The sequence below is a fragment of the Rhinopithecus bieti genome, unplaced genomic scaffold, assembly GCF_001698545.2.
Source record: "Rhinopithecus bieti isolate Rb0 unplaced genomic scaffold, ASM169854v2 scaffold_44695, whole genome shotgun sequence".
Classification (NCBI taxonomy): domain Eukaryota; kingdom Metazoa; phylum Chordata; class Mammalia; order Primates; family Cercopithecidae; genus Rhinopithecus; species Rhinopithecus bieti.
Window position 1 is genome coordinate 577,834 of NW_016818171.1, and position 16,800 is coordinate 594,633.

Here is a 16,800-nt window from a genome sequence, read left to right on the forward strand (position 1 = left end):
ACTCTGAAGAATTTAGCTGAGGTTTGCTCAATCCTAGCTATAGATCACAGATCAGGGTTGATGTGCCCATTCATTATCTTCTTTCCCCTCCCCCCTTGCTCCAGGCTCAGCTCTGTCCTCCCAGGGCACGTGAGTGGTTTCCAAGCCGCCTCAAAGGGACTGCTTCTCTTGGGACTGCTGTCCGTGTGTCTATAGGGAGGAGAATAAGACCCAAAATGAGGAGTCTGGAATTGAAGGGCTATCTCTTTCCCACTCCCAAACACACACACATACACCACCCTGAGCAACAGGTCCATGGCACGCCAGGGTCTGTCTCCAGTCCCTTCTGGGCTTGGACTTGTTACTGAGGACTAAGTCAAGATCACAATGGCGGTTCAGGATTTTTAACTGTAGCCCAAGGAATTCCCATACATGCCAGAAAGTGCAGGTTCCCTCAAGCATATTGACTATGATCCTTGTCTGTTGCTCGGGGCTTTGGTGTGTGAAATAGCTGCTGTCTCAGACCAAGCTTTGTTATGTGGCCAAAGTACAGGCCGGAGACTGTACCTTAATGAGGAGTAGCCTGGCTCTGAGGCCATGACCGATCCTTGCTATCTACAGTGAAGGAAGGGACAGAAAGCCATGCAGTTTGTGGGAACTTCTGTAGCACTTCAGCGTTCTGGGCTACCTTTATCACCCCAGTGTTCTGGGCTACCTTTACCACCCTCGCGTGCCACTTGAAAGTGCTGTCTTTTGACCTTGAGGTGTGTTTGAGTGCTTCTGGACAGCGGCTAGTGTCTGATTCCTACATTCTTTTGAGTAGACCTAGGATGTACTTATTTCACTTTTTTGTTTGTTTGTTTGTTTTCGAGATGGAGTCTTGCTCTATCCTCCAGGCTGGAGGAGTGCAGTGGCGTGATCCCGGCTCACAGCAACCTCTGCCTCCTGGGTTCAAGTGATTCTCCTGCCTCAGCCTCCCAAGTATCTGGGATTAACAGGCATCCACCACCACGCCCTACTAATTTTTGTATTTTTAGTAGAGAAGGAGTTTCACCATGTTGGCCAGGCTGGTCTCGAACTCCTGACTTCAGGTGATCCACCCGCCTCAGCCTCCCAAAGTGCTGGGATTACAGGTGTGAGTCACTGTGTCTGGCCTACTTATTTCACTTTTTATTGTACAACAGAAGAAGCCTTCCTTATTAGGGTCAACAGCTGGATCACAAGCTCTGTATCTGTGTGGGTTCCTTTGGGGCTCATTGGAGACTTCTTCAGCCAATCTAGTTTCTCTGATCTGGTCAGCCTGGGCATCTGAGGGGCAGGGCCAGAGAGGCCTGACTGCTCACTGGCCATTGGTCTCTGACCAGACTTACGTCTTCAGGAGTAGAACACAGTTTGTCACTCTTCATGAGTGCTGGGATGAGGCTGACCAGGCTTCTGAGGAGATCTTCTTTCCTTTATCTGGACATGGTCTCCCAGCTCTGACTCTGAAACGACTTTTTTTTTTTTTTTAGACAGAGCTTTGTTTGTTGCCCAGGCTGGAGTGCAGTGGCGCAGTCTTGGCTCACTGCAGCCTCCATCTCCTGAGATCAAGGGATTCTCCTGCCTCAGCCTCCTAAGTAGCTGAGATTATAGGCATCTGCCACCACGCCCAGCTAATTTTTGTATTTTTAGTAGCAGCAGGGTTTCACCATGTTGGCCAGGCTGGTCTGGAACTCCTGATCTCAGGTGATCCACCCACCTCAGCCTCCCAAAGTGCTAGGATTACAGGTGTGAGCCACCACACCTGACCTGAAATGACTTTTGAAGGGGAAGCTCTGCCATTTAGAGAGACGAGGAAGGCCTCAGTGCTTTGAGTCGTTATGCAGCCACTTTTGGCATCCAGAAATTATAGAGTCCAAGGAGAGGTCTCACTCTGCCTGGCAGAAAGAGCGATGGCTCCATGTGCACCAGAAACCCTTCCTTTCTGATGCTGTTCCTCTCCTGCCCTCTTGCCTCTCACAATTAGTGGACTGTTAAACTGTAGAGGGGCCGTAACACTAATTTTTAAAAATCATTTTAAAGTTGCAAAGTTATTTCCATACGTATTCCTCATAGGTACCCTGGAAAATACTGGGGTTTGTTTCCCCACTTTGTTTTAATTTTATTATTACCTTTTTTTTTTGAGTAATATAAGGCAAATATGTGTCCCTGCTTTAGAGGAGATACAGAAGGAACTTAAGTAGTTTGCCTAAGATCATACATTTAGAAGCTAGGGCTTGGATTTGGGGTCAGATGTGGCCTGATCTTCTAACAGTGGGCCCTTCTTCCACCTGGTTTGTTTGTTAAATGAATGAACATGCAGGGTGAGCGCGCCGTGGCACAAGGGCAGACTCTTAACCCTTTAGCCCTCCTCATCACTGGTGCTCCTCTGTTTTCGTTTTCTTCCCCAACCTCTACCCAACCTCCTGTCTTCTCTCTTGACCCCCTTCTCCTCTGCCTGTGAGGACCAAGACAGAAGTCCCAAGTCAGTACTCTTCAGGGCCTGAGAGTTTGCTGCCATCTACGTGTCATTAATTTTTTGGGGAACCTGAAAGTCTTAATGGCTAGAAAATGAAAGTCAAAGCGAGTGAACTCAGGGGTCCCACTGGGCAGGGTTAAGGGGGAAGCAGCAGAGCGGGCCTCTGGTTAGTCCTCTGTTTCCCCTGTGCTGCTGCCTGCTGCTTACAAGTGGGAAGAATGTGGCTTGCCACCAGGAGCTCCTGTCACTAGAATTTACATGGAAACACAGCAAGATCACACATTTAAATTCAGCCCCACCAAGCAAGTACTTCTCAGACCTTCTACTTTTTTTTTTTTTTTTTTTTTTTTTGAGGCGGAGTCTTCTGTGTCGCCAGGGGGGGCTGTGATGGCTCACTGGAAGCTCTGCCTCCCAGGTTCACGCCATTCTCCTGCCTTAGCCTCCCTAGTAGCTGGGACTACCACCATGCTCGGCTAATTTTTTTGTATTTTTAGTAGAGACGGGGTTTCACCATGTTAACCAGGATGGTCTCGATCTCCTGACCTCGTGATCTGCCCGCCTCAGCCTCCCAAAGTACTGGGATTATAGGTGTGAGCCACTACACCCAGCCAGACCTTCTGCTTCTAACCCTTGCCCAGTAAACAGGCCATGTGGTCGGGTGGAAGGCACTAGAACTTCAGAGGCAATTGGACCTGAGTTCTAATCCTGATTTTCCCACTTACCAGTTGTGTGACCTTAGGTTTGTTACTTGACCTCACTGAGCCTGTGTTTCTTCTGGTAAAATGGCGACGCTAAATATCTTGCAGAATTAGAAACAAAGAAAGGAGCTAGTCCAGTGCTGGCACAGACTAGATCCCCACAAAACAGCAGTTGCCTCTGATTGGTAGGTAGGGGTTTGAAGGTTCTTTTTTTTTGAGACAGTCTCATTCTGTCGCCCAGGCTCACTGCAACCTCTGCCTCCTAGGTTCAAGTGATTCTCCTGCCTCAGCCTCCTGAGTAGCTGGGATTACAGGCACCCGCCATCATGCCCAGATAATTTTTTTTTGTATTTTTTTAGAGACGGGGTTTGACCACGTCGGCTAGGCTGGTCTCAAACTCCTGACCTCAGGTGAGGTGATCTGCCTGCCTCATTGGCCTCCCAAAGTGCTGGGATTACAAGCACGAGCCACCGTGCCTGGCCAATTTTTTTTTTTTTTTTTTTTTGAGATGGAGTTTCACTCTCGTCTCCCAGGCTGGAGTGCAATGGTGCAATCTTGGCTCACTGCAACCTCTACCTCCTGGGCTCCAGCGATTCTCCTTCCTCAGCCTCCTGAGTAGCTGGGATTACAGGCGTGTGCCACCATGCCAGGCTAATTTTTGTATTTTTAGTAGAGACAGGGTTTCTCCATGTTGGCCAGGCTGGTCTCGAATTCCTGACCTCAGGTAATTGTGCCTAGCCCTCAATACTGATTCTGATTCAACATGTGTACCAAATGTATGCTGTGGCAGGACACAGCGACTCATGCCTATAATCCCAGCAGTTCGGGAGGATCACTTGATCCCAGGAGTTCAAGACCAGCCTGGGGGCCAGGTGTGGTGGATCATGCCTGTAATCCTAGCACTTTGGAAGACTGAGGCAGGCAAATCACCTGAAGTCAGGAGTTCGAGACCAACCTGGCCAACATGGTGAAACCCCATTTCTACTAAAATTACCAAAATTAGTCAGGCGTGGTGGCACGTGCCTGTAATCCCAGCTACTCAGGAGGCTGAGGCAGGAACCTGGGAGGCACTTGAACCTGGGAAGCGGACGTTGCAGTGAGCTGAGACTGCACCACTGCACTCTAGCCTAGGCAACAGACCAAGACTCTACCTCAAAAAAAAAAAAGAAAGAAAGAAAGGGAAAAGGACCAGCCTGGGCAGCATAATGAGACCCCATCTCTAAAACGAAAACAAAAGGTTTGCTGGGATGCCTTGTACATTGCTTGGTGGTTTCACAAATTGTCTCATTTCGTAGACATTGAACAGAGTTGATGTGAGTTGTGTTCCCATTTTACAGAAGAGAATGCTGTGCCACTTCAGTCTTACTCAGCTGTAAGTGTTTTAATATTAAAACAGTCCTGGAACTATTATAGATTGGAATGCAAAGTTTGCATGAATTGAAGCTAACACAGGAAACTTTAATTAATTAATTAATTTATTTATTTATTTTTGAGACAGGACCTCTCTCACCCAGGCTGGAATGCAGTGGTATGATCACGGCTTACTTCGGCCTTGACCTCCTGGTGCCAAGTGATCCTCCCACCTCTGCCTCCTGAGTAGCTGGGACTATAGGCATGTACCACCATGCCCGACTAGTTTTTGTATTTTTAGGAGAGACAGGGTTTTGCCATGTTGCCCAGGCTGGTCTCAGAATTCCTGGGCTCAAGTGATCCTCCTACTTTGGCCTCCCAAAGTGCTAGGATTATGTATCAGCCACCGCGCTCAGCCAAAGACAGTATTTTGGTTGTAGCCAACTGCTTTGGGTTCGACTCCCAGATTCCTGGGAGTTTCCTCTCCCCTGACTTGAGGGAAGGGTACATACGTTGGGGCTGTTTGAGAAGCACTGCTTTAGGTAAAATTTATAAACTGGGATGTGCCAAAATCCGGGTAATTGTGCTTTCAGCAATCTTGGCAGAGGAAAATGGAATGTTTTTGGAGTCCTCTGCATTAATAGCTTGGTATTGTAAGAGATTAGTTTTGCAAGTAAATAGCTCCATCCTCTATGTATAAGAACAGTAATACAAATAAAAGCTAAACTTTAATTTTGCCATGTGCCAGGCACTCTTCTGAGCCCTAAGTATGTATTGACTCCTCTAATCCTCCGACAACCCCAGGAGGTAGGTTCCGTGTTTAATCTCCATTTTAGAGCTGGGGGCTATGTAGTAATGGCAGAGAAAGGGTGTGCTCTTACCACAATTCAATACAGCCTCTCCTTGACCCATCTCTGGGCTAAATGCCTACTGTTCACTTTGCCTAGAAGGCTCTTCTCCACCTAACGTGCCTGGAAACTGCGTCTCCCTACTTTTCTCTGGAAGCTCAGTTTGAATGCCACTTCCTTTATGAAGCCTTGCCTTGCCCCAAATGGACTGAGGGCTTGTCTCCTACATGAGCTGTCTTCTCAGCTGCTATCTCATTGTTCCTTATCTGCCTCATTCTCTGGTGGGTGAGCCCTTTAGGGGCACAGATCGGGTCCTGTTTGAATATTTAGGACCTGGCATGGCATTCAGCGTAGTAGGCCCCCTACTGAAGTTGTTAAAGGAGAGGGCAGACATTCAAACCTGTCCTTAAAGCAAACACCAAACACCTGCCCACTTCTTTTTTTTTTTTTTTGAGATGGAGTCTTGCCCTCTCGCCCAGGCTGGAGTGCAGTGGTGCAGTCTTGCTCACTGTAACCTCCGCCTCCTGGGTTCAAGTGATTCTCCTGGTTCAGCCTCCCTAGTAGCTGGGATTACAGGTGTGCACCACCATGCTTGTCTAGTTTTGTATTTTTAGTAGAGACGGGTTTCACCATGTTGGTCAGGCTGATCTCAAACTCTTGACCTCATGGTCTGCCCGCCTTGGCCTCCCAAAGTGCTGGGATTATAGGCATGAGCCACTGTGCCCAGCCTCGCCCACTTCTTTTTTTTTTTTTTTGGGGGGGGGACAGAGTTTTGCTCTTGTTGCCCAGGCTGGAGTGCAATGGCACAGTCTCAGCTCACTGCAACCTCCGCCTCCCAAGTTAAAGAAATTCTTCTGCCTCAGCCTCCCGAGTAGCTGGAATTACAGGCATGTGACACCACGGCCGGCTAATTTTTTGTATTTTTAGTAGAAATGGGGTTGCTCCATGTTGGTCAGGCTGGTCTCAAACTCCTGACCTCAGGTGATCCACCCACTTTGGCCTCCCAAAGTGCTGGGATTACAGACGTGAGCCACCGTGCCTGTCTCTCACCAACTTCTTTTAACACACACTTCCCTTCCTTTCTTCACACACTTTGGATGTCATGAACCTAGGATTCAAACTTAACATCCATCTGATCCCAAAGCTTGAACCATATCTTTGGTCCATCTCCCAGAAAGTTGCTCATAGACAAATGGGAGAGCAAACAGGTCAGTAGAATCAATGTTACAGTAGAGATGATGGGAAGCAGGTCACAAACTCAATTTCCAGAAGTTAAGACTCTCCAAATCTCCATTTCTGGTGAAGGGTTTAATGGGACAATAAGGACGCAGCCCTGACGAGCCACAGTCCTGCTGACTGGTTTCTGCCGTGTGTGTATCTGATGGCAGGACAAAACGACTGTGCTTCTACAGTTGTGTGTGGTGAGGCAGCCCCGACCCCAGACCAGTACTTAGCAAGGATCAGTGGAAGCAAATTTCACTCAGCCTGTAGATGCTGTTCTGCATGTCTGCACAAGGCTCGTTCCTGAATGAAGGTGGCTTAAGAAAGTGGTGGCAGCAGCTGTTCAGACCAGTGGTATGAGCAGCCCTCACATGTGTATTCCACAGATGGGGTCTTTAACATTCCCTGGTCCTGTACCTGCAGTACTTGGATATCCTCTGCTCACCTTGAGGCTGATCGTTGTTTTTTTTTTTGCTTTTGAGATGGAGTCTCGCTCTGTTGCCAGGCTGGAATGCGGTGGTGCCATCTTGGCTCACTGCAACCTTCGCCTCCTGGGTTCAAGTGATTCTCCTGCCTCAGCCTCCCGAGTAGCTGGGACTACAGGTATGCGCCACCATACCCAGCTCATATTTATATTTTTAGTAGAGACAGAGTTTCACCATGTTGGCCAGGATGGTCTTGATCTCTTGACCTTGTGGTCCGCCTGCCTTGGCCTCCCAAAGTGCTGGGATTACAGGCGTGAGCCACTGTGCCCGGCCGATTTTTTATTTTTTTGTAGAGATGGGATCTCCTTATGTTGCCGAGGCTTAATAAGCTTAGTCTTTCAGAATAGTTTTAGAAAAGTTATGAAGATGGTACAGGGAGTTTTCTCAATCCCCCACACCTAGTTTTCCCTGTTATTAACATCTTATGTTAGTACATATTTTACATTAAAGTCCATCCTTTATTCAGATTTCCGTAGATTTTTATCTGATGTCCTTTTCTGTTCCAGGATCCCGTGTTGCCTATATTCATTGTCTCCTTAGGCTCCTTTTGGCTGTGCCGGTTTCTCAGACTTTTCTTGTTTTTGATGACCTTGACAGTTTTGAGGAGTGCTGGGCAACCATCTAAAGAGGATCTCGGCCAGGCATGGTGACTCACGCCTATAATCCCAGCACTTTGGGAGGCTGAGGTGGGTGGATCATTTGAAGTCAGGAGTTCGACACCAGCCTGGCCAACACGGTGAAGCCTCATCTCTATTAAAAATACAAAAATTAGCCAGGCGTGGTGGCACGCACCTGTAGTCTCAGCTACTCAGGAGGCTGAGGCACAAGAATTGCTTGAACCGGGAGGTGGAGGTTGCAGTGAGCCAAGATCGTGCCCCTGTACTCCAGCTTGGGCTGGAGACAGAACGAGACTGTCTCAAGAAAAATAATAAAAAATAAAGAGAATCTCTTCTCAACTGGGATTTGTCTAGTATTTTTCTCTTTTTGACAGAGTCTTGCTCTGTCACCCAGGCTGGAGTACAATGGTGCAGTCTCGGCTCAAGCCATTCTCCCACCTCAGCCTCCCAAGTAGCTGGGACTACAGAAATGCACCACCACGCCTGGCTAATTTTTGTAGAGACAGGGTTTCACCATGATGTCCAGGCTGGTCTCAGACTCCTGAGCTCAAGCGATCTCACCTCGACTTCCCAAAGTGGTGGGATTACATGCGTGAGCTACCGCGCCTGGCTGTGTCCAGTGTTTTTCTCATAATTAGACTGTGCCGAGTTTTGGGAAGGAGGACCAGTGAGGTAAAGTGCTATTTTCATCACATCGTGCCAAGGGTACCTACAATCCACAAGCCTTTCCATGACCAGTGTCAACTGTGATCACTTGACTGAGGTGATGTGCATGAGGCTTCTCTGTAAAGTTCTCCCCGTCCCCTTTCCATGCTGCACCTTTTGGAATAAAGTCACTGTGTAGCCCACACCTAAGGAACAGAGACTTGGGTTCATGTTCCCCTTGTTGAGGGCGGAGTAGCTACATGAGTTACTAAATTCATTTTTCTTTTTTCTTTTTTTTTGAGACGGAGTCTCACTCTATCACTCAGGCTGGAGTGCAGTGGTGCAATCTCGGCTCACTGCAAGTTCCACCTCCTGGGTTCATGCCGTTCTCCTGCCTCAGCCTCCCAAGTAGCTGGGTCTACAGTCGCACACCACCACACCCGGCTAATTTTTTTGTATTTTTGTAGTAGAGATAGGGTTTCACCATGTTAGCCAGGATGGTCTCGAGCTCCTGACCTCATGATCCACCCGTCTCGGCCTCCCAAAGTGCTGGAATTACAGGCGTGAGCCACCGTGCCCAGCTGAATTATTAAATTCTTCTATACAAGAGACTTGTCTATTTTCCCCCATTTATTTCTATTTATTTATTTATTTATTATTTGGAGATGGAGTTTTGCTCTTGTCGCCCAGGCTGGAGTGCAGTGGCGCGATCTTGGCTAACTGCAACTTCCACCTCCTGGGTTCAAGCGATTCCCCTGCCTCCACCTCCTGAGTAGCTGAGATTACAGGCACACGCCACCACACCCGGCTTATTTTTGTATTTTTAGTAGAGATGAGGTTTCATCATGTTGGCCAGGGTGGTCTCAACCTCCAGGCCTCAGGTGATCCACCTGCCTTGGTCTCCCAAAGTGCTGGGATTACAGGCGTGAGCCACCGTGCCCAGCCTATTCTCCCCCATTTATTTGTTCAATTATTTAATATTTGTATGGACTCCAGTGTATTTATTTTACACTTCGGTTTCTTTTTTTTTTTTTTTTGAGACGGAGTCTTACTACTGGCAGGCTGGAGTGCAGTGGCACAATCTCAGCTCACTGCAACCTCTGCCTCCCGGATACAAGCAATTCTGCCTCAGCCTCCTGAGTAGCTGGGACTACAGGTGCATGCCACCATGCCTGACTAATTTTTGTATTTTCAGTAGAGACGGGGTTTCACCCTGTTGGCCAGGATGGTCTCTATCTCTTGACCTCATGATCCACCTGCCTCGACCTTCCAAAGTGCTGGGATTACAGAGGTGAGCCACTGCGCCCGGCCTACACTTTGGCTTATAATCCAGTGATAAGGCCTGGCGCAGTGGCTCATGCTCGTATTCCCAGCGCTTGGGGAGGCCAAGATGGGCCGATCACCTGAGACCTAGAGTTTGAGACCAGCCTAGTCAACATGGTGAAACCCAATCTCTACTAAAAATACAAAAATTAGCCAGGTATGATGGTGCATGCTTGTAATCCTAGCTACTCAGGAGGCTGAGGCAGGAGAATCGTTTGAATCAGGGAGGTGAAGGTTGCAGTGAGCGGAGATCTACCACTGCACCCCAGTCTGGGTAACAGAGTGAAACTTTGTCTCAAAAATAAATAAATAAATAATCCAATGTTAGTTTTATTGCCCAAAATGTTTCAGCTTTACCCACTGGTTGCTCTTTTAGCCTCCTTTGACCTGCCCAGTCATTGTGAGGATTTTTGTTTTTGTTTTTTGATTACTTCTTTACTTTTGGCACTGCCAGATTTTTGGAGACAGACTCACTGTGTCCCCCAGACTGGAGTGTAGTGGCACGATCTCGGCTCACTGCAGCCTCTGCCTCCCTGATTCATGCAATTCTTGTGCCTCAACCTCCTGAGTAGCTGGGATTACAGGTGCACACTACCACGCCTGGCTACTTTTTGTAATTTTAGTAGAGACGAGGTTTCACCTTGTTGGCCAGGCTGGTCTCGAACTCCAGACCTCAAATGATCCACTTGCCTCGGCCATTACAGGCATGAGCCACCGCGCCGGGCCCCAGGCTTACTTTGTGTATTTCGTGCCAGTCGTAGATTAAGCTGGCTCTCCAAGACCACTGCCTTTTTAGCAAATGTTTTCTCTCAGGTATATTGACATAGAGTGATGTGGATGCCATGAGCTATTTCTTCTCTTGATGGTTAGTCATAGTTACTGAAGACTCTGGAGTTGGGAAACGTAGAGGTGGACCCGGGAAATCTACCCTGTGAGAATCAACTGCAGTCCTGGGAGTGAATCCCCATAGCTGGCTGTTGTCCTTCTACTCACCCATTCATACTTCTCTTACCCCTGCCTGATGCTATGACTGATCCAAAAAATGGTCAGATTGGTCTTTCCTTTGGAATTTACTATGGAGTTGGGTAGATGAGGTATGTGTATATAATCGTTCTCTATTTCAAATGCTAAGTTCTCCAGCCAAACTTTCCTGGACTCTGGGTCTTGTAAGAGATTCCACATGGTCCAGGCCAGTCAGTGTCTTTCGCTGCCCTCCCCAAATGGACTGCCCCCTTGGGAGGGTTTATGGCTATTGGCTGGCTCAGGGTAGGCTGTCACTTTGTGCCGTGATCTTGAATCATTGAATAGCTGAAATCCTTCCGTTGTACTGTCATCTCTCTGAAAATGTGTAACTTGAGCCCTGCTGGAAACACTAACTTGGGATCTTAACAGAGTTGGTTTACAAGCCTCTTGCCTTCTATTCATAACTCCATGTGTGTCCCCTTCAGGTGGCTGTTAGAGGCATCCCAGGCATGGAGGAGGGTGTGGGTGGCCTCCCTAACCCGGAGTGCTCTCCTAGACATCAAATTGCTCTCTGAGCTGCTCAGACAGCATGGTGATTAATGACACCAGTTTCCAAACCTCTAGCGTTTGCAGCCTGGTTTTTAAAAGGAACTCTGCTTTCTTTGTCAGCTGCTCTATTCCTGTCCCCTCCCCCTCTCCACAACTGAACTGCTTCTTCCCTTTCCTGAAAGAGGCTTTGAGATGGAAGGAAGGGCATTTGGGCTTTAAGATGCTTTGTGCACTGGGTGCGGTGGCTCATGCCTGTAATCCCAGTACTTGGGGAGGCCAAGGCGGGGGGATTGCTTGAGCGCAGGAGTTTGAGATCAGCCTGGGCAACATGATGAAAACCCATCTCTACCAAAAGAAACCCAAGATGCTTTGTGTTATAGGACTTTTTTTCTTTTCTTTTCTTTTTTTTTAAAGAGGTTATGGTTTGCCTGGTTGGGGCCTTCACCCCTTGCAGATTTATTGGATAGTGATGGTTTCTCCCCTCCATTTTTGTGGTTTTGGGAGCGAGTCTCCAGAGGATGCAAGATTGGGGTTGTTGACAGGACACTGAGTATCTTCTAGGAAACTGGGGAAAGATGTCCTCTTCAGCATTCTCTGCAAATGAGAGGTGCTGAAGAATGGAGTCCCGGGAAACTGGAGGTAAGAGGAAAGAGTGAATGTTGTCTGAAAGATGAAGTAAGGAATGCGCCTCCTTCACAGAGAACTGAAGGAGCAGGGGCTTCCCTGCTGCAGAACATGTACTGAATGCTTCCCCAGGCCAGGGCCTTTGCTAAGAGTCTCACATGCATCATCTTCCTGGCAGCCCTGGAGATAGGTGGTACTGGCCTCTCCATTTTACATGTGAGGAAATGGGTTCAGTGACAACACCAGGCCACCCTAAGTGGTGCTTCCAGAACTTCAACTGAAGTTTGTCTGACTCCAGCACTTGTGCTCTTAAGCCCTGTACAGTAGGGATGGAGGAAGTCCTCCCTGGGGAAGTGAGGCAGCTCCTCAGCTGCTCCGTGGCTCTGTTAGGGGACCTGAGCCGTCTGGCAGATGAATGCGGATTTAAGCCCTCAACTTCCCTAGTTCACTTGCCAAGTGTAAGCAGGCTGTACCTCTCACATGCGCAGTTCACCGTATCTGTGCTCACCTACTATGTGTTAGGCTTGCTGTTATGTGCTGTTAACACAAAGGAAACCCAGTGTCCAGCCTTTGAGAATTTTGTAATGTGGTCATTTTCTTTTTTTTTTTCTTTTATCTTTTTTGAGACAGAGTTTTGCTCTGTCGCCCAGGCTGGAGTGCAGTGGCGCCATCTCGACTCACTGCAAGCTCCGCCTCCCGGGTTCAGGCCATTCTCCTGCCTCAGCCTCCCGAGTAGCTGGGACTACAGGCGCCTGCCACCGCGCCCAGCTAATTTTTTGTATTTTTAGTAGAGACGGAGTTTCACCATGTTAGCCAGGATGGTCTTGATCTCCTGACCTCGTGATCTGCCTGCCTCGGCCTCCCAAAGTGCTGGGATTACAGGCGTGAGCCGCCACGCCCGGCCGGAATGTGGTCATTTTCATCTGCAACAGTGCCTTTAATTTCTCTTGCTTTCTCACTCACACCCTCAGTCCCCCAAGTTCTTCAGCCCCTTGCCACCTACACTAGTCTTACAAACATTTGAGGCCATGGAAGCAGAAGTGTGAGTCACTCATTGAATCTTATTTAGACTTATTCATTGCTTGATTTCTTCACTGAGCACCACTCTACAGTTTGTTCAGCAAAAATTAAGAAGATGCCAGACACAGTGGCTCATGCCTGTAATCACAGCACTTTGGGAGGCTGAAGCAGGTGGATCACTTGAGCCCAGGAGTCTGAGACCAGCCTAGGCAACATGGCAAAACCCCATCTCTACAAAACATAGAAAAATTAGCTGGGCATGGTGGCATGCGCCTGTAGTCCTAGCTACTCGGGAGGCTGAGGTAGGAGGATTGCTTGAGCCCAGGAAGTCAAGGTAGCAGTAAGCTATGATTACGTCACTGCACTGTAGTCTGGGCAGCAGAGCAAGACCCTGTATCAAAAATGTATGTAGAAAAAGAGCCGGGTGTGGTGACTTATGCCTGTAATCCCAGCACTTTGGGAGGCTGAGGCAAGTGGATCACCTGAGGTTAGGAGTTCGAGATCAGCCTGGCCAACATGGTGAAACCTCATCTCCACTAAAAATATAGAATTACAAGCCGGGCATGGTGGTGCACGCCTGGAATCGCAGCTACTCAGGAGGCTGAAGCACGAGAATTGCTTGAACCCGGGAAGTGGAGGTTGTAGTGAGCCCAGATCGTGCCACTGCACTCCAGCCTGGGCAACAGAGCGACACTCCATCTCAAAAAAAAAATTTATATATATATATGTGTGTGTGTATATATATGTGTGTGTATACATATGTATATATGTGTGTATATATACATACGTATATGTGTGTATGTATATATATGTATAGTCTAAAATATTGTTCTTTGGTGCCCGGGCTTCTGAGAATAGCCATCGTCCCTCAGGTCTCCCACCGAGAACTTTGACTTTTTTCTTATTGGTTGCACAGCCTCTGACCACGGTGAGTGTGGTGTCTGAACACGAGGCATTTGGCTTGCTGGTTCTCTTTTCCCCTGCTTTCCTCTCAAACATGACCTCTGCTCTCTGTTTAGGAGCTGAAGGCAAAACAAAGGGGCAGTGATTTAAACTGACTTTCTTTTATTTTCTGTTATTGGTAAGGATGGGAAGGGTTTTGGAGAGGTGTCCACTGGTGTGAGTGGCTGGATGAACAGGTGCTGCTTCTGATCCTGACTTTCAACAGAGGTTTTTGGAGTCTTTCTGGGCCTAGGGCAGCAGCGGAAGTGGCAGCTGTCCTGGCTGGTGCTTCTGACCCCTGCAGAGCCCCTTTTGAGACGGGGGGAAGACGGGCCCTGCATTGATGAGATTCCAGTGAGAAATGTCCTAGCTAAATAGTAACTGCCTGAGCAAATGAAATACAGGATAGTTGTGAGGACTGTGGATCAACAGGAATTCTACATCTATCTATCCTGACTGGCTTCCATTTGACTCATGCCCCATTCCAGGACAGCGGCAGGGTAGGCTGGGGCCAGAATAACTTTTGCCTTGGATGGCACTCTTCCTAGCATCCCGCATGGCATTGGCAGGTAAAGAACTGACTGGTGGCCTGTGAGCCACCATACAGCCATGTTGTCATCCCCATCAAACCCTGTGGCTGGGACATGTGTGTGGATCTGGGCTGTAGAAAGATTCCAAGTTGAGCTTTTGCTTGAGACTTGAGAGAGCAGCCTTAGATAGGGGTAGAGAATCTGGCACAGCCCGGATCACAAGGTCAGGAAATCGAGACCATCCTGGCTAACATGGTGAAACCCCGTCTCTACTAAAAAATTAGCCAGATGTGGTGGAATGTGTATGTAGTCCTAGCTACTCGGGAGGCTGAGTCAGGAGAATTGCCTGAACCTGGGAGCCAGAGGTTGCAGTGAGCCAAGATCGCGCCACTGCACTCCAGCCTGGGTGACAGAGCGAGACTCCGTCTCAAGAAGAAAAAAAAAAAAAGAATCTGTCACAACCTTGCTGACTGAGGTGTGCTGTTAGAGACTGGGCCCTCTGAGGGAGAACAGTCTTTCAGAAATGTCAGCATTAGGGCCTGTCCCCCCGGTGCCTTTTGGAATTGGTAGGCTGGCCCGCAGCCTTGCCTGGTGCAACTGCAGGCAGTGCCCTATCTGTGGGCTTTCCTTGCTACCTGTCTCCTCTGTTGGCCAGCAGAGCCAACGACTGAGAGTCGTTGAGCCGCGCATGAAGCCTGGGGCCCTTCTGTGGACAGCACTGGCCAACCACACTGACCAAGCTGCGCCTGCAGATCCGTGGAGATGTCCTCCCACCCCAATAGTCTTCCTCCCTGTGGGTGCAGAAAGAGGGAGTGGCTGCTGGAGGTTTCCATCCAGCCCTGACTGCTCCTCTCTGAGCCTCTCCAGAGAACCCATCTGTCATTGAAAGCTGGGAAGACAGCTCAGGGATCAGGGAAGGATTTCATGGTGTTCTGCTGGGGTAGAGTTCTGGAAAGCTAAGGGTCTGTCCCTCAGGGGTGTCTTCCACCTGACTGAGCTTGGCATCTGTCCTGAGTGATACAACAAGACTTCCCACACAAGGGAAAGGGCTGCAGGAGCCAGCTGTGCTCTGTCCTGGCTGACTTCGGCAAAGTTCCAGGCGCAGCCTGCACAGTGTTTATTAAAGATCACTTGGTAATGTGTATCCAGGCTTGAAGCCTCTTGATGCCTCTGCACACTGGCCCCTTTCGCAGGTATTGGTGGAATTGGTGGTTGCACTTGGGGCTCTGGTGGACCCCATCAGGGCCTGACTGTGGTGTGGAAGTCCGGGCACTAAGCCCCAGAAATCTTATTGAAAAAAGAATGAAATGAAACCAATCCCAGTTAAGGAAGGTGGGGGTGCTTTCCCCGTGGTAGGGGACCCAGCTCACCTTGAGTGCCCCTCTGGGATGATTTACTTCCTTTTCCCCTGGAGAAAGAGTCATCTTCCTGTAGCTGTGGAAAGGCAGCACCTTCCTCCCTACTGCTGCCTCCCCCAAGTCCCCTAGGTTTAAGAGCTGGACCTCCTGAAGGTGGGAGGTGGAGCCCACCCTGTTCCAACACCCCCCATCAGAATTGGGCTAGATCTCACCTTGGTCTCTTAAGCTTCTGGCTGCCAGGGCCAGGGCCAGGGCCAAGCTTCCCCTGTTAGACTCTTAGGTAAGACACAGGCCCTGTGTGAAGCAGTTCCATAGTCCTGGTCATACAGAGACTCTTGGATTCCTTCCCATAACCTCTAACCCCCCTTTCCTCTGCAGATACACTCTGGACTGACTGTTGAGTGCAGAATATCATACTGTTATAACCTCTTTCTCCCCATCGAAAAGACATAAATATCAGTTTCTCTTTATTATCATGACGCTTTAAACCACTCGAAAATCCTTTAGCTCACAGTTAAGCCCAAACACTAAGTATATCCTTAATATATATGCAGGAATCTTATTTTTTTATGAGGAATCCCATTGTCTTACACCTTATTTGTGTTTAACATTTGGGTATCTTTGTTCTCCTTTGGTCTTTTCCAATTCAGGTATCATCTTTTTGATTTTTTTTTTTTTTTTTTGAGACGGAGTTTTACTCTTGTCCCCAAGGCTGGAGTGTGATGGTGTGATCTTGGCTCACTGCAACCTCTGCCTCCCGGTTCAAGCAATTCTCCTGACTCAGCCTCCCGAGTAGCTGGGATTATAGGCACACGCCACCACACCCAGCTTATTTTTGTATTTTTAGTAGAGATGAGGTTTCACCATGTTGGCCAGGCTGGTCTTGAACTCCCAACCTCAGGTGATCCGCCTGCCTCGGCCTCCCAAAGTGCTGGGATTACAGGCAGGAGTCACCACGCCTGGCCTGTCTTTTCTTTTTCTTTTGAGACAGAGTTTTACTCTTGTCCCCCAGGCTGGAGTGCAGTGGCACGATCTCGGCTCACTGCAACCTCCGCCTCCCAGGTTCAAGCGATTCTCTTGCCTCAGCCTCCTGAGTAGCTGGGATTACAGGTATGCGCCACCACGCCCAGCTAATTTTTTTTATTTTTATT

The 16,800-nt window shown here is 48.7% G+C and overlaps 1 protein-coding gene across 1 annotated transcript in view; it reads left to right on the forward strand.

The window, feature by feature from the left end:
• RAB5C (RAB5C, member RAS oncogene family) overlaps window positions 1-16,800 on the forward strand; it is a 30,636-nt gene that overhangs the window by 812 nt on the left and 13,024 nt on the right. The window lies entirely within an intron of this gene.